Source organism: Ambystoma mexicanum, chromosome 6q, assembly GCF_040938575.1.
Source record: "Ambystoma mexicanum isolate Mex_15411 chromosome 6q, UKY_AmexF1_1, whole genome shotgun sequence".
Taxonomy (NCBI): domain Eukaryota; kingdom Metazoa; phylum Chordata; class Amphibia; order Caudata; family Ambystomatidae; genus Ambystoma; species Ambystoma mexicanum.
Window position 1 is genome coordinate 628,827,547 of NC_090937.1, and position 25,619 is coordinate 628,853,165.

Here is a 25,619-nt window from a genome sequence, read left to right on the forward strand (position 1 = left end):
AGCTCTAGAATATTATGTATGAAGAGCTCCCGGATACTAATATAGTTAATACTCTGAATATGTGGCCACTAACATTTTCAAGGAAAAGCATCAAAGATATAATCTATAAGTTTAAAATCTCTAGAGCCCCTGGCCCGAATGGGTTAGCGTCAATGGTCATTAAATACGAACCGATTAGCTGGTCTTAGATAATATACATACTATGTAAAAAAGTATGTTTTGAAAAATATATGCCATCCTCTTGGAAGACCTCTATACTAATACTCTTACAAGTCTGGCACGAGAACTGCTCCAGAAAATGATCATTTAATTTCTTTACTTCATACAACCAGTGAGGTAATACAGCCATAGTACTGGACCATTTGCAGTGCTGGACCAAAACTAATAACATTTTACATCCATTCCAGTCTGTGTTTGGAGTTGGCTCTAGCACTATGTATAATATATGTCTCCTAGATGCAAATACAACAAGAGCAAAACACAGTACCAATCCATCTGTCTATGTCACGTTCATAGATTTCTGTTCAGAATTCGATAGTGTCAACCGACCGAAGTTATGGGAAATACTATCTGAAATTAAGTGTCCGAGTTGGCTACTGGAGATTGTAATTAAGCTGTGTTTTAAATATGTATATGACAATACCCCTACCTAAATGAAATTCTAAATCCACCAGCAGGGGAAATATATATATACATTGTTTTTTAAAAGGAGATAGATACAAAATAACACTAATCATCTCATCGGACCCTGATTCCCCGGCACACTAAGTACTGACAAAATAGACTGTATGCATTGATATATCAAAACTCATGGTGTAAATGTATTCAAAATCAATTTTAAAACATAGATTGACCCTAGAACATTATACAGTGGATACAAAAACTAATACATCAAAAATTCATCTAAAACAACCTCACACAATTCGACAGACACAAATGACAATACACTGATATATTCAACATTCTAAATGTGTCGTCAAAATTATTCCCGACATGTTTCTGTTCTTCCAATTCCTCAAAGGGTGAATATTCTTCAGGGGAAACTCTTTAAAAACTGTAGACAGCTTTAACACCGTGTTAAGGGGGTCATTTCAAAGCATCACACAAATGGATGTCAATACACCTAAAATACAAAAAAAGGGGGGACTTAAGGTATGGGTCAAGTATTACAATACTAAATATATCATCACACAATCCAGCACCAACTTCCAGAGTGTGGAGACTAGAGGCGTGGTCCACAACTAGACCACCCTCCACAGTTCTGGTAATGAACTCCAAATTACCTTCACTGGCGTAATCCGACGCTTCACCACTTGCACCAATTCCTGGATGCATCTACTATTACCACAGGTGCAAAACGAGTCACCTCAGTATTCAATTGAAGGCATTGCAGAGACAAACAGACCATATACCAAGCTCTTAATACAGGTACAGTCCACGTCATGCCAAAGGAGGCATAACATCACAGACAAGTAATCCTGTTAACCTATATTACCTTGACAATTGTCTGACTACGAATGCCCAAAGTAGACTTTCATAGGTACCACAGGTACAGCCTGGCTCGGTGTAGCACCACATCATCTTAGACAGCACCTAAAGGCAACAATCAGGTGAGGCCCATAAGTCATCTGCCAAAATCCTATAAACACTTAAAACTGTCCTTTAACATGCTGGACAGCAAATCTCGACTCTAGGATAGTCACATGGTTAATCCCGACACCGAAACACCAAGTGCCCATTAATTACAAATTCTGTAATTACCATCAATGTGATAGATCACCGCCACATAGTGTATTCAAAACATCCTCATGTACCCGTTAATTCCAGATATTATAATTCTGTTCCGTATGATACAACACAGCCATGTGATGAATTAAACAAATGCTTAAGGTGTAAGAGTTAAAGTCAAACAATGGGGAGACTAAGCCTGTGCAGTGTAAAACTTATGGCACGTCCGGTGGAATGCAGCTCTCTCCTCGCCAACCAGTTCAATGCTGAATCATCAGCGAAAAAGGACTCTTTCACTGTGGCACGTATCGTGTGACATAAAAAGAAGACTACGACCTGGGCAAGTGAGTCACTACCACAAAAAAAGGGACTAATGTTGAAAAAATGCCCGCGGCCAACAACAAGTATGCACAAACGGGACCGGAATCTAAATCAGGGAAAATGCTATTTGACTACACCCTTTACACGTGTTGAGTAACTACACAAGGGGGTTTTGTTTTTTAGAAGGGGGAGGGGGAAGAAGAGAATGGGGCAGCATTGCCCTCAACATTACGTAAGTTTTCACAAATTGAGGGCAAACAAAACAGATTCCTAGGGCGGATATTACAACAATAATGAAGGCATTAGGAATGTTTTTCACTTGATCAGACATGTAGGGCAGAGATTTATTTTTTGCCACATCCTTGCATTATTAGAACTAGGGAATATTAATCCCATCCGATCTAAATATCACAACACATTATGAGCCTGTAACCACATTTCAACGGGTGTGTACATAACAAGCATTGTAGCATAGGTGGAATTCTAGGAGATGTCAAACCCACCCTAAGTGTACAAAATCACTCTTGTAACAGTTACTAGACAGATGTATGCAGACATTTTGCATCTATAAATATCAAAATATTGGTGGCAAACCCCCAAGATAGTGGTTCATCGCATATTAACATTAGTCTCCTCATCCCAAGTTTGAACCAGGGCGATTGATAGTATATCCTACACAGTTGATGTCACCACAGGTTACATTACAAAAGAAAGTAGCTCAATAGGTTAACAACCCAGCCTCTATGGTGCTGAGTTACAAGGGCCATAACTACAAAAAACACTGTATCTATAGTTCATACTAGGTTCACACAATGCCATCAATGCCCTCATTCAACCGACTATATTGCTCTGTAGTTTGAAGATTAACTTCTGCTCAAAATTAAGCAATTTACGGTCAATCTCTAACTTGCTGCTCCCATGTATCTTTTTCAATATTAGCCATGTAAAATTTGTATGTAAATTTCCAAAAAATACTTCACCAATGGAGCTGTAATTACATAGTTATTTATACAGCTGCAGTGTTCGAACATGCAAACCCGACACTTCCTATCAGTCTTACCTACATAATGTAGGACGCAAGGACAGGGAATCAAATAAATTACATTCTGAGTGTTGCAATTTGTCATTTCATTGAGATTCCACAACAGGTTGGGTGAGATTTGAACAGTTTTATTTCTCCTCAGTTTGTCCACACATACTGCGTTGGCCACACCGGAAATGTCCCTTCACCTCTGGCAACCCCCACAGAGTAGTTTGCCGTACCTGCCTAGTCTCAGAGTCTGTAACATCGTTTCTAACAAGCATGTTCCATAAGCTCTGGCTTTTCTTGAAAGCTACCAACCGAGGAAGAACTTCTTTACCGTTATAAGCTTTTTTCCAAGTTTTTTTCATGTTCGTTTTGATCTTATAAAACAAATTGGAGTACATATTAACAAAAAGAGTCCCAATCTCTCTGGCCTCTTTGTGGGCTTTCTCCAAAATGGCTTCCTGGTTATTATTATAGGCCCTCTGAGAGGCGTTCCTGATCACTTTAGGTGGATAACCCTTGACCAGCAATTTTTGTGTCAAAATGTTTGCACTCTTACTATAGTCTTCCTCAGAACTTCTATTCCTTTTTAACCTAAGGAATTATCCAAAAGGCAAATTTGTTTTCATGTGTTTTGCATGATAGCTGCTGTAGTTAAGCAAAGCCTTTTTTGTCAGTGGTCTTACTGCTAGGCAGAAACCTGTGCAGTTCCCTCTGGGACCACTGCAAAAGATTTAGGACTACAGGTGTTTGGCAGTAAACCCACTTGGTAGCAGTCTGTACCACACAGATTCACTTGGTAGCTGTGGCTGAGCAGTCAGACTTCCCTCAAGAAGAGTTAAGCAGTATGTGGAGTATACAATATAGGGCAATTCTTCACAGTAAGACAAGCAAACATGCAACAAGACTCAGTGTAAAGATATTAAGGTATTTATTTATAACGGAACATCTATGGAAAACACTTTGGCACTATCACGGCAAACACTTCAATCACAATTACTCTACGAAGAAGAACGATCAATCCCTCTAACAATATTTCGACAAGTCAAGGTTCTACCAGCATCACTTATTTCAGACAGAGGTGTATGCCTCAACCTAGATGGCACTCTAATATTAGTTAGGACGGGAGAGAAAGAAAATAAGCAGGTTACGAAATCAACACAGTTCAATACTTCACGGGAAAAATGCAAGGCAAGAAGGCACGAACCACAATAGATCATAAAGTTCAGAGGCCAGGCCCACTCGGAGAGAGGCAAGGCGATATGTCCCAAAAAGTCTCTAGCGGAAATGCGTTCGAGTCTTTGTAGCAAATTGTTATCGGCAGATTGAACCAGTTCAGAACAATACGTGAGAAAGCTTGGAGGCGACCCAACGGAAAGGAGAGGATTAAGACACCTCACTCGAACCGATCGAAAGGGAAGCCAGGCGGACACGGTACCTTGTTTGTGGAGAGACAGCTCCGGCGGGGGCAGTTGTTCCTGGTGGTGGATGCACGTCGGGTCTTTGCCAAGAGTAGAGATGATCTCGTCGTCGAAGAAAAGTGAAGTCCGGTGCACCACCAGGGAAGAGACCAGCCGCGGAGTGCTCCGTCACAAGGCACCACCTTTTGGTCGTGGTACAGGGGTAGTGGCTATCCGGTTGCCGAGGTGCTCTGCACGGGCAATTCGACCACTGCGTCCTGAGGCGAAGAAAAAGCAAAGGGGACTGGTTGTTCCCACCAGTCAGGGGAAGAGACTCTCCGGCAGGGAGATCTCCTCTTTCGTCGGGAAGTGGTGAGTCGGTTCCGCAGGGCTCCACCGGAGGTGTCGTCATGCAGGTCGGCTCAGCGTTACCCTCGTCGGATTCTTAGGTCCTGTGGCGACTTCTGAAGATCCATTCCCAAAAGCCCTGCTTTTATGCAGAAAACCCCCATTCATTCAGCCTAGCTGTCAATCAACACGTGCTAAGTGGTGAGCGGGGAGGCTCACCATTTGGGCCAATCACACCAGAGTGCGTCCGGAGTTGGCAAGGCAACTCGGTCCAGGGTGCCTAAACCCCCTCCCACACCCCTGTGGTAACCCAGACAGAATGGCACCACTTTGGAGGGTCTCTGTACAGAGGCCCGCCAAAAGTGGAACAAAGGGCTCAACCTTTGGTTTAGGAGTCACAGAGACGAACACAGACGCCATTTTAAAAACCGAGTTCTGGCAGAAAATACCATCCGATAAACTTATTTAAGATAAGTAGACCGGTGGTACGTTAAAAATTAACAAGGAAAAGTATCAATCTCCAACAATGGGACGAATCCCATAGGGTTATGTTTGGGGTCGAACATAACAAGTAGTTTCCACTGCCACCAGCCAAAACTCGACGAGGGGGGATGGGACAGTGCCCCCTCGAGTAACAGATCCAGGAGTAATCGAATTACCCCTACTAGTACGTCCACAATAAGATGGTTTGTACTAGTCCTGTTAGTAAATTTAGGTCTAGTAAAGCCAATGGTGACTTTACATGCCCGAGGAGACAGTAGTCAGTCCCTGGGTATGGAGTCTATGGTGGAGGTCCGCTAGGACGCCCCAGTGTTACGGCACGTAGGGTGCGGTGTAACACACATAGAAAAACATATGAGACCCTATGGAGTAAAAGACCACATAGCCCATAGAACACATTGATTTCCAAAGGAATTACACACATTCATGTCCAAGAGTGGGAGAAAAAGAGTCTCACTCTTGGCAGGATGGAAAAAACAAACTCCAGACATCCAGCAAAGCTGCTGGGGAACTCAATAGGTTAGGAAATTCAGCCTAAACAGAGAATTCTCCCTAACACTTACTATATGGTTTAAGTTTCAACACACCCATGGAGTGGAAAATGGTGATGTCCAAAAAATGTCTTTCACAATCACTGATAGATTTAGTAAACTTCAAGCACCGATTCTGTTGGTTCATCCAGTCAGCAAAGCCATTAGCTTCTTCCAAAGTCCCATCCCAAACAATTAGAACATCATCAATATAACGTAACCACTTCCTCAATAGATGGCCAAAAGGGTTGGTGGCACAATATATGACAGACTTCTCAAAGAAATTCAACGTACAAATTAGCCAAATTAGGGGCCATGGCTGCCGCCCTCCGGTCCCCTTATATTTGTTGAAAAAACCTACTATGAAACTGGAAAAAGTTCTGAGTGAAGGTGAATTTGGTACACCATTAGGTGAACCTGTTGCACAGGGGGTGTCCGTCTTCTCTACTCAACAATATCTCTTCTATGACATCTAAGGTCGCTTTCTGGGGTATCATAGTATACAGCGATTGAATATCCAGACTGATAAGTAGGGACTGTCCAGAGACAAAGGTTACATTCTCTATCTTATTAATAGTAACAGTAGTGTCCCTGAGATAACTCTGCATCTTAAGGACAAAGGGTCTCAAGTAAAAGTCGACAAATTTGGATAGCGGTTCCAAAATGGAATTAACTCCAGAAACAGTAGGGCGGCCAGGAGGATGTAACAAATTCTTATGTATTTTGGGTAAGATGTAAAATACTGGAACTCTCCCTTGTTCCCTGATGAGGTATTCATGCTCCCTGTCTGCTAATCATTTCGGATTCAAAGGCCCTCAAACCTTTTTCTTTCATGGCCTTCATCAACTCGTAATTAAGCTCCATTCCAAAAACAGCGCTCAAATACGCCTTGATAATGAAGGCCGATTGATTAGACCTATTACGATCAACAAAGGCGTAAAACAAAGCTGCTTGTTAGCGGCTCATTTATCCAATCTTTACTTAGCGTGACTAATAGAACATCTTGAAAACAGCACGAATTGTCCAGCTAAATTTCAATCAACAATGGTCACAGCATTACTTTATGCTGATGACCTTGTTATTGTTGATCATACATATAAGGGTATGAAAGCAATACTAGAAGAGCTTGGGCGATTTGCTGCAGAACATTCATTGAGCATTAACTTTAAAAAAAACAGATAATGCTGTTCTCAATACCTGGGTGTGATTATGGACAGTGGATTTTGATATCGCCCACTAATCGAAAATAAGATACAATGAGCTAAACAGATAACTATGCTCATATGTCGTTTTGTTTCAAAATATGCTGGCTATTCCTTAAAGGGTATTATAATGCTATATGTGCAGTGGCTCATACCAGCGATTGCCTATGGGTTGTAAGCCCTATCCATCAAAAATGTATCTTGGCTAGCTAAGATAGAAGGATTCATCTGGCAAACTATCCTCAGTCTACCACCTTCCTGCGCTATTCAATATATTAGAGTAGAATTTGGATTACTATCATTAAAAGCCACTGTTCTTCAACATAGAGATCTACTGCCTTTGAAGTCTATTTGTCATCCTGAGAGTCACATGCTCGAATCTTGGAAAAAATGTAATTCAAATGAAAAAGACAAATTGCTCCATCATATATGATGGAATATGTAGACAATCGTACACTCAACTAAACTGGTCAACTGATTGAACTTGTTGTGGCTAGTATAGAACTGTCAAATTTGCATTTAAGAAAAAAAAAACTGGAGAAAAAAGATTGGGAAAAGAACTTAACACATATGAACTTACTTCATAACTATCATCAGTTGGAGGGAATTGTGCAAATCTATCTCCGACCACAAAGGTACCTAATACGCTGCCCTAATCTAAATGTGCATAGATTTTGCCAATAATGAGGACTAAACAACTGCCTGTTAGAGCAATGTATGGTGCCCAATGGCAATTGGCCAAAATCCATCGCTATTGTCGTATTTGTAAATTAGCTGAAAATCTTGAGACAGTAAGGCACATTCTGACTGGGTGTCCAGTATTTGCATCAATATATATGTCCACATGTGGGCGATACGTTCATCAATATGCCACTTTCCAAACTGAGCACGTTTAATATTATTGTCTTAATACGCACACTGAATCCATGCTCATTGCACGTTATAGTGACTGCCCGCCCCCCCTCTGATTGGCTCCATTGCATGTCCCTCTGGACTACCCGACGGCTGCTCTCCCCGCTCGCCTCTTTGCGCAGCTCCTGGGGTTGAGAGCATCTTACCGGGCAGGCCAGCTGCAGGATTGAAATCCTGCAGGTCCATCTGGGCCACAAGTGAGATATTGTTTGTGTAATTTGTTTTTTACCTTTGTTCGCGCTCCGAGCGCGTGGTTGTGTTTCTCCCTCCCCCCTCCCCTTGCAGCCTCTTCCTGGTGCCCTCCTCCAACCCGCCTCCCTGCCCGCACCCCCCCCTCTGGGTGGCTCCATCGCGTGTCCCTCTGGACTACCCGACGGCTGCTCTCCCCGCTCGCCTCTTTGCGCAGCTCCTGGGGTTGAGAGCAGCTCGCCGGGCAGACCAGCTGCAGGATTGAAATCCTTCCGGTCCATCTGGGCCACAAGTGAGATATTGTTTGTGTAATTTGTTTTTTACCTTTGTTCGCGCTCCGAGCGCGTGGTTGTGTTTCTCCCTCCCCCGTCCCCTTGCAGCCTCTTCCTGGTGCCCTCCTCCAGCCCGCCTCCCTTCCCGCACCACCCCTCTGATTGGCTCCATTGCGTGTCCCTCTGGACTACCCGACGGCTGCTCTCCCCGCTCGCCTCTTTGTGCAGCTCCTGGGGTTGAGAGCAGCTCGCCGGGCAGACCAGCTGCAGGATTGAAATCCTGCCGGTCCATCTGGGCCACAAGTGAGATATTGTTTGTGTAATTTGTTTTTTACCTTTGTTCTTGCTCCGAGCGCGTGGTTGTGTTTCCCCCTCCCCCTCCCCTTGCAGCCTCTTCCTGGTGCCCTCCTCCAGCCCGCCTCCCTGCCCGCCCACCCCCCCCCCTTATCTACCGACCCTCCTGGGCAGCCCCACTGCACGGCAGCCCCCACGGCTAAGGGCCCCTCAGGCAAAGGGCGGCTCCTATAGCTGCGGCTCCCACTGTGTCTGCAGGTGTCCGCAGGGGACGCTTGGCGCTGGTCCACCTTGTTAGCTCCACCTGTTCCCTCTGCCCGCCGCACCTACACCTGTTCACTTCAGTCGCCCGGTGCCCTGAATTCACTTTGCCCTGCAAATAGTGGTAAACTAGGGACTTTCTCTCCCCCCGCAGGATTTTCAAACTTAGGTGGCCTATCCACTGGGTACCTGTTATTCATTACTGTGTTCACTGTGTCCTGATTGTGTGGTAAACTAGGGCTTGTCGCTCTCTTCCGGTCTGCTTGCGCTTGTCCTGCCTCCCCCCCTCCTATCCCATGGTGCTCTCTATCTCTCCTATCTTTCCTAACTGCTTCTCCATTGACTATCCTGCTCTCCACACTAAATCTGGTAGGAAAAAGTTTAAAAAGGACATCCTGGTCTCCAACCCAGGCCTCCCTATCGCTGACACCTACACCAATGCCTCATCTAAGGAAACTCTCACTGACATCCTCTTTTTCGTGCCTTCGCCAGACCTATGGACCCTTCATATGGTCTCTGCGCTCTCTCCTTTCTCCTCTTCTCCCATTAATGGCGTCACCCGTTGGGATGTCCTCTTGGCCTCCTTCCACTCCTCTAAGGCCATCATTAATGTCTACGCTAATGGGACCGTCTTGGTCCAAGGCCCTCAGGCCAACCTTCACCTCTTTGATAGACGCTTCCCGCGCCTCATCAACTTCCTTTCCTCTCCTGCTGTCCCCCCTCCTCTGTCCTCGGCTACCTTGCCTCTACCCTCCCTCCCTGCCCCCTCCCTTGCTCCTTCTTCACCTCCACAGGGAATACCTCTGATCTGTACCCCTCCCCGGGAGTCCTTTAAAGATGGCAACCTTCTCCACATTGCCACTCTTAACTCTCGCTCTGCCGTCAAACATTCCTCTGATATCTGCCGCCTTCTTGAGGAACTGGACCTTGACGTACTCGGTCTCACTGAGACATGGTTCACGGCCAGCTCTGTCACCAGCTTTGACACACTCCTACCTGACAGCTACAAGATCCTCTCTGTGCCCAGGCCCTGCCGTGCTGGGGGGGGGGGGTGGCCTTTATCTTCCCTGAGTGGATTCCTGCCACTGCTATTCCCACGCAGACCTATGGACCCTTCATATGGTCTCTGCGCTCTCTCCTTTCTCCTCTTCTCCCATTAATGGCGGCACCCGTTGGGATGTCCTCTTGGCCTCCTTCCACTCCTCTAAGGCCATCATTAATGTCTACGCTAATGGGACCGTCTTGGTCCAAGGCCCTCAGGCCAACCTTCACCTCTTTGATAGACGCTTCCCGCGCCTCATCAACTTCCTTTCCTCTCCTGCTGTCCCCCCTCCTCTGTCCTCGGCTACCTTGCCTCTACCCTCCCTCCCTGCCCTCTCCCTTGCTCCTTCTTCACCTCCGCAGGGAATACCTCTGATCTGTACCCCTCCCCGGAAGTCCTTTAAAGATGGCAACCTTCTCCACATTGCCACTCTTAACTCTCGCTCTGCCGTCAAACATTCCTCTGATATCTACCGCCTTCTTGAGGAACTGGACCTTGACGTACTCGGTCTCACTGAGACATGGTTCACGGCCAGCTCTGTCACCAGCTTTGACACACTCCTACCTGACAGCTACAAGATCCTCTCTGTGCCCAGGCCCTGCCGTGCTGGGGGGGGGGGTGGCCCTTATCTTCCCTGAGTGGATTCCTGCCACTGCTATTCCCACGCAGACCTACTCCTCTTTTGAATGTCTTGTCTGCCGACTCTCTCTCTCTCCTAGCCATTCCCATTACCATGGCTACTATCTATCGGCCACCTGGTCAAATTTCCGCCTTCCTCTCCGAGTGGGCGGACCTCTCCTCCTCACTCCTGTCCTCAACCACTAAACCCCTCATTCTTGGAGACTTCAACATCCACCTGGATGCCTCCTGTCCCCCCTCTGGACTCTTTTGTGACCTCTGCGACTCTCTCTCACTCTCTATTCTCCCGTCTGGGCCGACCCATTCTGCAGGGTACACTCTAGATGCCCTGATGTCTTCTGACCTTCCCCTCTCTGTCCCTCTCTCCACTCCTCTCTCCTGGAGTGATCACTTTCTCTCTCCACTCTGCTATATCTGATACTCTTGATATCCTTGCCCCTGTCATGAGAATCCGCCTGAAGCCCAAAGCCAAATGCAACTCCTGGTATGACTCGGATCTCGTCACCCTTAAACGCAAGTGCAGGGTGGCAGAGAGGAAATGGCGTGCTTCATGTACATCCTCTGACAAACTGGCCTGTCGCCTGCTCCAAAGGCAATACAGGCTCTCTGTTCTCACCAAGAAGAGAGCCCTTATCCAAGCCCGCATCACTGCGGCATCTAACAATTCGGCCGAACTCTTTAAAATCTGCAAGGAACTGGCCAACCCTGCTGCAGTATCTACCTCTCCTGTCCCATCCCAGGCCCTCTGTACGGCACTGGCCTCCCACTTCATTTAAAAAACTCAGGACATCCTGTTCTCACTCTCCTCATATCACCTCCCCCCCTCTATTCCCTGCCCATCCTCTGGCACTTCTGCAGCCACCCCTCCTCTCCCCTTATCTGCCTTTCCCCTTATTTCTGCTGACGAGGTTTCGAGACAAGTCTGATCTATGAAAGTCTCATCAAAACAGGTCCACCCCTGTTGCTCCAAAACTATCAAGGACCACATCGACTCCTTGGCTCCTGCCCTTGCTGACTTCTGCAACCACTCCTTCGCCTCTGGAGTCTTCCCATCCCCTCTCAAGCACTCCCTTGTGCACCCCCTTCTTAAGAAACCCTCTTCCGACCCTTCCTGCCCAGCTAACTATCGCCCAATCTCTATCACTCCCTTCCTGGGCAAGCTCCTGGAGAAACTGGCCATCTCCCAGCTTAATCTCCATGCTGAATCTGTTGGTAGCCTTCATGACCATCAGTCTGGCTTCAGAGCCGCCAGAAGCACGGAAACTGCTCTCCTGAACATCCGTGAGGATCTACTCTCGAACCTTGACTCTACCATTCCATGTGTTGTCATTTTGCTTGATCTCTCTTCTGCCTTTGATACTGTCAACCATACCATCCTGCTCAACCGTCTCCGTGATAACCTGGGTATCACTGGTCAGGCTCAGGCTTGGCTGCCCTCTTTCCTCTCAAATCGACCCTCCCAGGTACAACTGGGGTCTTTCCTCTCTGAAATCTTTTTCTCTACATGTGGTGTCCCCCAGGGTTCTAACCTCTCTCCCTGGCTGTTCAACCAGTATCTGGCATTTCTTGCAATCTGCATCTCTGCTCTCTGCCCCACCTTTCAGTGCTATGCGGATGATACCCAGCTCATTTTCAGGCTACCCTCGGCCTCCTCTTCTCCTTCCCTCATCTCTGACTGTCTTTCTGCTATCCATGAATGGTGTGCCACCAACGACCTCTGCCTTAATGCCAGTAAGACTGAGATTCTACTCATCAGCACACCCACTCCCTCCTTCCCTGCAGCTCTCTGGCCGGCCTCTCTTGGCCCTCTTCCTGCTCCTACCTGCAAGGCAAAAAACCTCGGGGTCATCTTCGACTCCATACTCTCCTTCTCTCCTCACATTTCTGACGTTTCTAAGAAGTCACACTACCAGCTGCACCTCCTCAGAGGTATCCTTCCTTTCCTCTCCTTCCTCCAGAAACTCACTGTCTCCAGAGCCCTGGTTCTCTCGAAGCTGGACTACTGTAACAGCCTCTATCTAAATCTGCCTGCCTCTACTCTCCGCCCGCTGCAACTCATCCAGAACAGGACTGCGAGACTTGTCCTTGGCCTCAAGCCCAGAGACCGTATCTCTCCAGGACTGAAATCGCTACACTGGCTCCCAGTGGCTGCGGGGATTAAGTTCAAAACCCTCTACATTGTCCACAAGGCCTTCTGGAACCTTGGGCCCAAATACCTTCAACTCTCTCTTCCTAAATATCTTCCTTCTCGAGCTCTTCGCTCATCCGCCTCCAACTCCCTCTGGGTCAGCCGCTTCTCCAAGCAACGAGTTGGGGGGAGATCTCTCTCCACAGCAGGGGCCTCCCTCTGGAACAGCCTTCCTGCCTCCCTGAAACTTGAGGAGAACCATCTCTGGTTCCGGAAGCACCTCAAAACCTTCCTCTTTGCTTCTGCTTTCTCTCCCCCTCTCCCCTGCTAAATCACTGAAACTGTACTGAATCAGCAACTGGGCCACTCACCAATCTCAGTCCTTGGCTCAGCCACTCTCCCCTGCACTGCCTCCCTGGCAACCCCTGAACTGCGGGACTGTCTCTGTATCCCTACAGCCCCCCTTCCCAGCACTTCCCTGCACTTATACTGCACTTGCCACCAGCTGTCCCTTATTATTTATCTTGTATTTTACTAATCACTTTGTACTGCACTTTCCCCTCTCCCTTTCCCCCCTGCACTTTTCCCGTCCCCTCTACCCATGCACTTGCACGATCTGAATGACACCTGGCCTAGTAGGATCGTTTGTCTGTCTCCCCTTGTTCCCCCCTCCCTGTCTCGTCGCGCCTTGAAACACTTGTGTATAGGCGCGTTACAAATTGCCATATCATATCATATATCAATACGCACACTGAATCCATGCTCATTGTACGTTATAGTGTCTGGCTTATAGCTGTGGCTGTTCTTGAAACATATAAAGGTGAAGAAAATGTAAACCAAGTGATGGTAATGTAATTTTGATATGTATACATGTTAATGATTTTTTTACACGTGAGCATCTATTTGTGAATCCTGCTGTTTGCCAAAATTGAGTGGTAACACTGTAAAGTATTGCTGTAGATAATAATAAGTGTGAATTTGACCTTGATAAGGGTCTAATAGTAAAATGTTTGTATGTTTAGTGGAATATGAGCTTAAGATAAACTGTATGAATTTTTATATGATGTTTTTGATATGTTTTATTTAGAAAGATAATTGTAACAGTTGTAAAGGTTCCTTCGAACTAAAGACAAATATAACAATAAAATGAATAAAATATACAAACTTCACACCTTTTTTATATTTTTAACTTTGCAGTTTATTTTATTGTACAGATCAATTTTGCATAGATCTGTACATTATATCTTGCAATAGAAATATTTTATACAATTCATTATTATAGAAATATACTATTTCTGAATAATTAATTTATGATGGTGATCATGAGAACCTACAGCCTGTTCATTCCTTCCCTTTCTCTTCTGGCTGTCACCCACTTCTGGGATCTACCCAATTTGTTTTACCTGTTCCTAAGAAGTTGTGAGGTAACCCAGATCAGCCGGTTTTTTAATCAGTCAGTATCTCCACTCCACAACTTCTCTAATATCATGAAACCTGTGTTATTCAATCGCTTTACCTGCTATCTTGAATTCCATCTCTCTGACTCATCTCAATTAAGGTTTCATAGCTGCCACTCAACATAAACCAATCTTTTTTACACCTCAGCTCATCACGCAAAATTCTTCGACATTTTTAATATGCGTGACCTATCTGCTACCTTTGACCTGGTTGGTCCCCTGACTACTCCTATCTCACCAACCTACAAATCCAGGTGACTGCTCTCTCCTGGATTCCTTTCTGACAGATCATTCTTCATCTCTTGTGGCAAACTATGATGTAACGTCACTTCCTTATCTGTCAGCGTTCCTCACACCTCCCCTAAAATGGTCTCCACATGCACCAAGGCTGGTACATCTGCTGTTTTCTTTGACAGTGAACTCAAGCCCTATCATTATATTATCGATTGTCTCTGCAGCTGGACCAAGTCTACTTAACAATTTGAAAGATCTCCTACCTTCTCACATATAACTCATGTAAATCTCCACAACTCTACTTGTGCATTCTTTCTCATTCACTACTTCTTTATGAACTCCTCTCCTACCTTTACCTCCTACATCTACTCAAACTATCTTTGCTTAACTGTTCCTTCTTCAGAGTCTTTCTTTGTGTCTTAAAATCGATTCACACACTAAACGCTCCCTACCTATCATCCATCATGTCATCATATTGTCTACACACATTCTTTGTTTTCGAACAAAACTTTCACCCTTCCTAATCCTCACACCCCGCCCCCTGCTTCCTCTTCATTGTATTCCTCTTCAACTTGTCCCTCATTATTTGAACTCTTACCCCATTGACATTAAAAATACCACCCACATTGGAACCTTGTAATCAGCAGTTAATGACATTTCACATTCGACAAATACTCCCTTCCTCAAATGGCTGATCCTCTAGCTACATCCCCCTCCAGTTTCTCCTCCTCATCATGGCACTTGCATATTTCATTGTATAGTCCCCCACATCTTTTGTCAGTCAGCGCACAGATGCCTTTGGATTCAGAGCGCTCTATAAATGCCAAAATGTATAAATAAAATGTCCTTGCTCTATCTCTCATCTAACCCCACAAATACTAGTCGATCACTGTTTAATTATATTGCTCTGTAAGGCTCCTGGTCACAGGATTCTTTTGTACACAGTATGCAACTTATGAAACATTTTCGCCCAATCTAACAATACAATATTACAATAATGGTCCCCAATGGGCAAGGGCATGTCCTCAAACTTAATACACCGTCATGTCTCTACACGGCATGTGTCTATCCATGCTTGTGTTCATGGCATCTTCAGTACATACAAATAACCCAAAGAAATTAAGCAACCAGCACATAGTTTGCCTCCCCTCCACCCTGAAACAGCAATGACATGCTGGGAACAGTGAAGCTTATTTGTTTAAAGATCTTCTGTGAAGAGGTAAAATGGACAACTGTGAATACTGAGAAAATGCAGGCTCATGCATCAACTATTTAAAAAATATTTCACACATATGTACATGAGAGACTCAGAAACCGAAGTTAGAGTGACTCAGGGCTGCTGCAAACTGAATGTGCTGCACCCTATTGCTGCCCAGGTTGTTGCCCTTTATAAGATGGTAATAGACCTTGGAAACACAAAGCAGCAAATGCAATCTCAGACTTTTTGATGTAACTGAAGTTGTGTCATAAAGCAAAATACAGATCTCCTGAACATTAAATTATCAGCATCCTTTACGAATTACATAGCCCCCAGGATACAATTCAGAACAAAACTGGCCCATATGAAAGTCTTGCCAACTCAAATCGGAAGACGCTTAAGCGAAATATCAAAGTTCCTGTATGTATACTTTCAAATATTAGTCACTAGGAAAAAGTTACTCGATCTCAGCAATTGCTTAACAGAATTAAGCCTCAGGCACTCACTTTAAGACCAAGAACTGATCAAAATCTGATGTATTAACAGGTGTAATTCCTATTCTGAATACAACACCCTGCAGACATTTCTCAACAAAAAAATCCCAAAGGACATGGCACTCTCAATTTGAGATGACATGTTTCTGATCCGTGGGATATGATGTCACCTTTCTCTTGCTAATTTCAGTACTAGTTTACCTTGCATGGGGTGGTGTGCTGTATTGTTTCTCTCTGCTGCTATATATCTTTGAAAGATGCTACTGTGTTTTTTTCTTCCATCACTTTCAGATAGTTAAACAGTATTTAACTTGAACTTTCCAGAAATGGTGTTGATTCTTGCTATTGCATTATTGTGCAAAGAATTGTAGCCAGCCACAGAGTAGCAGGATTGTATGGCCTTATCCCACTGACTTGCATTTTAAATATATGTCTATGTTTCACATGTTGATGGACAATGACATTTTTGTTTTGTTTTACTGTCACATGGGTTTCAGTTTCCTTAGTATTTACTTACCAGCTGGATGTTAATGTTAATATTAATGTTAAAGGACATTTTTACCGCACACTATCACCACCGGAGTGTTCCCCTCGCGCAGTGTCGGCTCTGAAAGAGGATGGGAGGGTGAGTTAGTGGGAGGAAGCAGGAAAAATGCAAGAGAGCAGTGATGTGCTGTTGGTGGCCTCAGCCTGGTGGGTCCGTTGGCTGGGGTGTTTGTGGCCGGTGGTCGTTGTGTACTGTTGTGCAAGTCTATGTGTGTTTTTTGTTTTGTTGTTGCAATGTAGTGAAGTTTGTGTGGTTTGTTGTGCTGCAGGTTTGTGGTTGTGTTTGGTTTGGAGTTTGAGAGGTGTATGCAGAGGTGGAAATTGTTAGTGGAATTGGTTAGTTGGCATCTCTATCCTGAATTGAGGCGCTGGGCTTGTGTAGTCTCCCCTGATGCGCCTCTGTCCTGATTGGGCCCATCTTACATTCAATGTCCCTTTCACATCTGGCCCCCACGAGCCTCCCTCACAACCCCACCTGTCCTCCCTTCCTACTCATGTGGCCAGTGCGCCTGTCAATGTCCACAACATAGCTAGTGTGGAGATTTGCCAATATCTCGACAATTCCACAATACTGTGGTACCTGGTATCAACTAAGGGGGTCGGTTGAAGATGTTGGGTGGGATTGGCTGGGGTAGTTGACTCCGTCTCCATGGGTGTCACCTGAGTTCCTTCCTATCCAGTGTCACCCGTCCAGGTGCCGTGGGAGCTTCCCTGCCAGTTCTGGGGCTGTCAGTGTCCTTTCCAGATTAGTGATCCTTTTTCTCTGTTGTTTCGGTTTTTCAGTTTGAGTCTGTGGTGTTGAATAGCCAGGTTTTTAGTAATTTCCTGAATTTGTGGTTATCTTCGGTGTTTCTTATCTCTTTTGGGATGTTGTTACAGGTTTTTGCAACTAAGTGTTAGAAGGAGGTGCCTCCAAGTTTTTTTTTAAGGTATGGTTTTAGTTCCAGGTGGATTTCGTTGCTGGATCGGAGGGGCCTCGTTGGTTTGTAAATTGTTATTTTCTTTTGTACGAATTCTGCTCCTTGTCCAGTTATTGCCCTGTGTGTTATGCACATGGTTTTGAAGGTGATACAATGTTTTTCTGGGAGCCAGTGTAGTGTTTTTAGGGCAGGAGTGATGTGGTCTCTTCTGGATAGTTTGAGGAGTAGTCTGGCTTCTGCATTTTGGATCCGTTGTAGTTTCTTCAGGAGGTATTCTGGAATTCCGAGGTAGAGGCTGTTTGCATAGTCAATTCTTGAGATGATGCGGGTGACGATAGTGAGTGTTTTGTGCGTGAACAAGCGTAAAGGTAGGATTCCTCTTGCCGTGTGGAGGAGGAAAAAACATTTCTTCACTGTTGCATTTATTTGGATGCTAGATCAATTGTAATGGATTTGTTTTGTAATAGTGTATTAGTGTTTACATTCTTAAAAGTGAACCTATATGACACACACAAACTATGATAAGTTTCACTGGACCTAAATCTCTATAAACATAAATACCAAAAGGGACAGGGTTAAACGTCTCAAAATTGAGGTTTTCTGCAGACAGTGGAATTCATAGGTTCAGCTACTTCAAGAGATCCTTGGGAGAAAGCTAGATATGGACAGGAGAAGGAGCCCTTTAGTGACCTACATGTTGCATCCTCCACTGTAGTTGGGAAGGGTGATGTCACCATCCTTTTTTGGCAAACGTATTGGTGCACAATTATCCAACTGCAGGAGGAAGAAAAGAAAGATGAAGTCACGCTAAGGTTCAAATAAGAGAATCTTTGGTACATGTCATGTGTATTTATGATCCAATAACTGACCTTCCGTAAGTGAGAAAATAATAACTTGTATCTGCTCATGTTGAGCGAGGAACTCAATATAGTAATTGTTCATTTGCTCAATAACTCCTCAAAGACAACTAGAAGAGCAAACAAACCACAAAGTGCTCTCAGATCCCACATACAATTGATTAATCTAGTGACTGAATGAAGTTATACAACCCTAACTCCAAAACAATCACCATCCTCTTAGCTTCCCAACTATCACACTGCAGGTTACTCCTACTGCTTGTCCCCACATGGTTGATTATTGTCAATGAAGGCAATATTCCTTTTCAGGCCACCAAGCAACCACATTTCATGAAAATAAACAAATGAATGCCAGGATATTAGAAGTTGAAAGGAGATACTGAGATTTTATGCAGATACTCTATATTGTACAAAAATGGGAACTGCTAAATGTATGTTGTGAGTTTAACCAAGCTTTCAGTAAACACGCAGGATAATGAATAGGAATGAAAATGTGAAACAAACGATCAGGATCAACAGAGATTACAACGTCTTTCACGTTATCTTACCTTTTGTGACTAGCAGAACACAGGAAGCAACCATTTCAAAAGAAAGCAGCTTGGAAGCTCTCACAAAAATGGTAAGGCAAAGATGCTTCTACATTTTTATATGGACTGTCTTTTAGATTCTATGATTGCCTCTGAAGCAAAAATATAACGCTTCCTGACATAATTCATCCCGCCAAAGCTCTCTTAAGAATGAAAACATCGAGTAGATCTGCACATCTGTCACATTCGGATATGCAGCACAACGAGGACAGGAAATGCCCAGGCAAGATGACATCTCAGATTATTATTGAAAGGTATTAGGTGATCCTCATTTAGAATAATTATTTCGGCCCTCTACTGAAAATGGGCCAACCTTCTGTTATAAATAATCACTAAACTTAACAATGGGAATTACCCCTCGGATCTAATAGCAGACGATATATTAATTGACTTAATGTTACACATTGTATTGGGCATGGAAGGATGAAATGCTGAGCAGATCTGACAGAATTCAAACGCATGTTATGATAGGTTATTTATACGTGCTTAATACCCAGAGGTTTCTAAACATGGAACCAGGGATTGAACCTGTGTTGCTCCGCCTAGTTTTTCTTCCAAGGCGAGCATGTTGCCCCTGAGCTATCCTCCTGAGACTTCAGAAACATACATTTAAAAATGTTTTTATACTTATGGTTTACATCGAAACTTACACTGTCAAAGGTCATTGTTAAAACAAAATAAATTATTTAAACATCTGTATATAAAAGTTTTACATATATTACATTCCCTCTACTTAGATTAAAGCCATTTCCTCAATGCTTCAATTAAATACAAAATAATGTTAAAGCATGCATTATTTGTTGCATTATTATTATGTGCAATTCGAGCAAATTATTTAAAAAGTTTGCTTTCCTCGTCTGGAAATATCTCACAAATTAACTTGACTAAGGATCCCTGATTACCTGAAATAAGTTGCTGCCAAACATTTGTAGATGCAGTTTATTGGTTATCCACAAATTTAGAAAACATACTTCATCCTCAACACTGACATTCTTACATTCGTCAACAGACGTTGAGTTGTTTTTATTTGGCTTTGATGATTACAAAACCTACACATAGGGCCTCATTATGAGTCCGGCGGTAACTGTGCCTGAAATTCCGGCAGGTTACCACCAGACTCGTATTACCATTCTGCCTCTGTGATTCCCGGAGTTACCGAGGCATTACGACCCCGATGACCCGGGAATTAGGAGGCGGAATTCGGTAAATCCCATTCCCATAGGACTCAATGGGAATGGGGAAGTGGAAACACCGGCACCATCTCGTGATGGTGCCGGTGTTTCCACGTCCGCCTGCAGGGAATGACCTGCCGGGAATGACACCTCCCGCCTGCAGAACTTGAGATCACCCGGTCCGGAAACAACGGTGATGGCGGATTTACCGCCACCATTATTTCCAGACCAGGTGACTCGTAATGAGGCCCATAGTCTCCTTAGGGTTTAACCTATTTCTGACGGCAAGTATTTCCAAAGTTCGAAGTAAATTAAATCATAGTCTTGTAAATGTCCTCTTAAATTTCTCACCTGCGAATATTTGAAGATATATGTTGGTGTTATTACCCATTTTATGCCACCTGAGAAAACAGTTTGTAGTCTTAGGCCAACTCCCTGGTTACGGTCCAATCTAATTCACTTAGACTCTTTTGAACGAGGTCTGTGTTTGCCTTAAACACTTCTTGGTTCATACCGAAGGATGGTAATATAACTTCACATTTGTCCACATAGTCTGTAACAACTTTTGATTTTCTTCATCATCAAATAGTGTGTTCCGAAAAGAGTCTACAATCTTCCAATAAATTACAATACTGAATAATGTGTATAGAATTGCAAAGAAGATACACCTAGTTCATACCGAATGATGACAGTCAGAACCCCCCTGAGAGAATCCTAAAACCTTCCTCCAAAGGATACCTTCATGTTTGCTCAAAGTGCCCCCGTCCATGTTTTGCAAGATCTCAAAGCCATATGTTATACAGGAAGCAACTTTCTGTGTATAGAATTTCAACATCGGAACACTTCAAATGGATTTGTGTTTCTGGTTAATAATTTTCATTTGGGCCATAGATGTAATGTTATTTGCCTTAATCTACTAATTATTACTGTAATATTGTTTCTACAGTACAAGGAGAATCCCAAGTAGCCCAAATGTGTATTTCCTTCTATCTCCTTATTCTCTAAAGGCCGAAGAAAAGTACATAAACATTTATTGAAGGAGTAACATGCGATCTTGGATTAGGATGAAGTAATTAACAAAGCGAGTATTTTTGTAAATTAGCACAAACAATGCAAAGCACCCTTCAAGGTATGGCACATACCAGGCTCCCACCACTCCACACCTCAAAACAATACAGTTCTTAAGTACATGCAATCCCATTTATTTAACTTTCATTGAGATGTGTGAATGAGAGGCAGCGGATGCAATGCAGGATAGAACTGAAAGTCATAGGCAGTTTCGAAAAGCGTCTCAAGTGCATTTACAAAGTGTTAGAGGTAACGTCCAGGGAATAAGTGTGCATGTTCAGGTCCAGTAATAAGGAATAAACCGGGACAAATGAAAGAGGGCCTTCTGGAACAGCACACATACATGTCCAATTCAGAAAGGGAAATTAGAGGAAGACATAAGACCTGAGTGAGGCAGAGGTGGGAATGGAGAAGGAAGAGGTGGAATCCCTGGTCACAAACTTGCACATCAGGGCAACGGACAGCTCTTGGTGCACCAACATGTCAGTGAAGGCAACCTGTGATTTGCTATGCTACAGGCTGTCCTCCCCCATACGGCAGCAGAGAGGCCCATGCAGTGGGTTGAATGGTGCATCACTGCTGACGAGGCACTGGCACTGGCAGCACTGCAGCATTTCAAGCTACATGGTTATCCCTGGAAGCCTGCTCACAGGCCAATTGGGCCACCGTAGGCTTCTGCAGTGGCCACAGCTGCTACTGAGGCCTGCTCTTGAGCAAGCCGAGCATCCTCCCTGGCCTCTGTCCTTGTTGACTGTGCCTCTACCAGTAGGTCTTCCCTCAGCTGGTTGGCTGCCACCAATATTCGGTGTACATCCTCAGGGGATTTATGGACATTCCCTTCCCACTAGACGCAAATCATGCCTGGCCTGCCTCCATCACTGTCAGTCCCTCAATGATGTGTGCCAAAAGACTGGCAGCTACAGCTATTATTATTATTATTATTATTACAGGGTCAGGCACAATGGAAATACTAGATATATGGTCTGCAGCTGGCAGATGACCTTATATCCCTGGAAAATGTGCAGCACACTCCTAACCCGCCCTTGGGAGAGATGGCTCTACATGAGGGGTGGTGATGTCCTCCACCACAGCCTTGTATTCCCCAGGCCGCAGTAGCAGAATTTCACATGGGGCCATGTTAAGTGTCCATGGTGGTGACACTGCCCCAGTGTCCACCTTACTGTGGCCATGCATTTGTGATGTGCTGCCAGTGGAGGGCCCAGCCTCAATGGGATCAAATGGTGGTGGCAAGGGGTCCTGTGGAGCTTCACTCTCCTCGGTATCATGTTGCCCAGGTTGGCTTGCCCCGTCCATGGTGTTATCATCATCACCGTCATCGTCATCACCATCCTGCTCTACCTCAGTTCCAGCTCACTTCCCATGTGAGCGAGAAGGCAATGTTAGCATTACTGGTACATGTATCAATATGGGCACCATTAAACAATACAGCAAAAGTGCTACCCTGGCAGTGGGGAGTGCAATACACAGTCAACCCATGTTTATTAGTTATAGTAATGCGTACCAACAGTAATTGGCATGTAGATTGGTGTGACTTGGCCATGTCCAAAAACACAATATGGGGTATCTACGACAGCATTGGCAGAGGTAACTGGGCACTGTGCAGTGTCAGCCAGTTTATGGAGGTATGTCTTTAATTTATGGGACATGGACATTGTATTTCATTCAACCAAATTCCCAACATTCCCGTTGGTGACATTACTCTAGTGCATTTCTTAAACAGATTTTCCATTCACAGGTGTCACATGACAAGCCCAGTTTCACCTATCCTCTACGGTATGGAGATCTACACAACACTGTCGACATGCTGCATTTATCTACTCAATTTTGTCATGCAAGGGCCAGTTGTATGATTTTATAGACATGCAACAAGGTATAATTTTGAGTGATACTTCCATGCACTGTAAGAGGATTAACTTCAACACTACGGCTAAGTCAATGCCTAGTCTGGGATACTGAATGGAAACCCTTATTGATATATCTTTATGTCCAGTTCATGAGTTCTGGATGACTACCCCTACATAACACCCCTCTCTTAGAATCCCCCTGACCCCACTGAGCCAAGAGGTAGTTCTGTTTTGCAAGTTTAAAAGGTTTATTTTGGAAATAAAACAAAATATAGATACCACGCTTTTATAATAAATTAATAATCAATATCGCCCTTATAAATATAATGTTACTCAACAATGGGTAATCTGACACTAGCACACTTCTTTATAATCAATGAGGAGTTGGTGTAGGATGGATAAGGCAGTGAAAATACTTTTATGGTTTCAAATGGATGCAATGTTGAATGAAAATGCAGTACAGAAACTAACTAACATGGTTTCACAAGATATCATATGTTCACTTTTCCCCTGGTGGCAATTCACCCCCCCCCCCACCCTATATGCAATGCAAGGAGATGGAAGTAACACACACAGTTCTCAGGAATGCAATCAAATACAATACGAAATTCAACTCCCACCCCAGCAAGCTTAGAGAAAACAGGTATGAGTTTTAAAACACAGACCCAAGTGCTTTGAATGTGGTGGCAATGAAGTGAGAAATATGCTGAAAATGCTTTTAATTCCCTTTAGGAGGTTCAGGGTGAGTGAGAGATACTTGGGATGAGCTCAGGCTCACTTTAGCAATAATTCAGGGATGGTTATTAAGAGGCAAACACATTTTTAGCAAAGGAAAGCAAAAAGCTGCTATCTTTTTACAGGTAAAGAAATCAGGGCAAATTGCAAATCGCGGCAAAATGCGCAAGTGTGTGAATCGCGATTACGGCAAAAGTATAAGTAGCAAGTCAGTACTAGGTTCGTTGGAAAGCTGAGATTCTAAGCTTTCAGAGGAAAGTTAAACCAAGTTCCTAGGACAAACGGTTCCAGAGATATGAACAATTTTGTAAAGGTCGTTTTTCGGATTTAAAGTAACTCAAATTGACAGGTGACAGCTTTGAAAAGGACAGGTGACACGATTTCTAGGAGACAGTTCTAATCAGATTAAAATAGTTGGATTAAATTATTTTAACTAAGAGTTTATTTCTGTCACAATCTGATCTAAGTACTCACTCCTAGCTTTGAAAGGACTGGACCTCGCCACGGATCGGTTCAGGATTGGCTGTGGTTCCCTCGCCACGGACGGTCTCTGCACGCAGCGCATGGGTCAGCTCCGCTCTGCTGGGTCTGTCAGGCACCGGTTCTGCTCACAGTGTCTGGGTCAGCCACTGGAGCGGCCTATGGTTCTCTGGATCTCTGGTCTGCTTTCTGGGTGTCTCTGCTTTCTCTGGGTACAGCACTGCTTCTGGATCTTTCTGGTGCAGGGTTTCAGGCCAGAATCAACAGCTCAGCCCGGCTGTGAATAGTCTGCAAATGATTTTGAGGCCTGCTGAAGAGAACTCAGCTTGTGGGTTAGGCCTGTTCTTTACAAATTCTGAAGTAAAGTCTTGGTCTCTGAAGATTGATGGATTGAAGTCTGAAGTCTCCCGGCAGAGCGTCCCGCGGAAAGTGAAAAAGGGATCTCCACTTGTCCTGCACTGTCTGCTTTTATGTGTTTAGAAAGTGGGTGTGTGCGCAGCATCACTAAGCCAGCCCCTCTCTCAATTTATCATTGGCCAAGCTTTCCTTTCTCCCTTGATTGGGGGAACTGAGTTGTGAGTCAGAGTGATGAGGTAGATTTTATGGCCAGAGGGCCCTACCCCGTCATCTTTCCACACAAATCTATATTTGATCCAAATACATATTTCCCAAATACACAGTTGTTTTTACATCACCTACACACATCATATATCACATGAGGTAGGCACTGTTCCGACTGTGGTGTTTCTAGGAGCTTGGGTAAAGAAATGGCAACTTATTTTCGATTTTAGTGGGTTATACAACATTGGTTTTTCATTAAAAAATTATACACATATACACGGCCTGTCCATACATACTCCAGTAAATTTCCATGTCTCTAGCTTAAACACAGAGGGCCTCATTACGAATCAGGCATTAAGGGCGCCGACCCTTAACGCCTGATTCCGAGGTCCCTTTGCACCATGGTGAGTTTAACGCCTGCTTTTTGCAGGCGTTAAAATCCATGGCGCTAAGGGACCATGGTGCTAATTACGCCACCGTAATTTACGGTGGCGTAATTAGCGCCTTCCCCACTCCCATTATGCCCTATGGGGCAAAAATGGGAATGGGGAAGGGTAAAATGGGAAATGTGGATTTACCGCCCCACTCACCTTGGAATGGGGCAGTAAATCCGCCATCCACCATGGTGTAAACGCAGTTTACACCATGGTG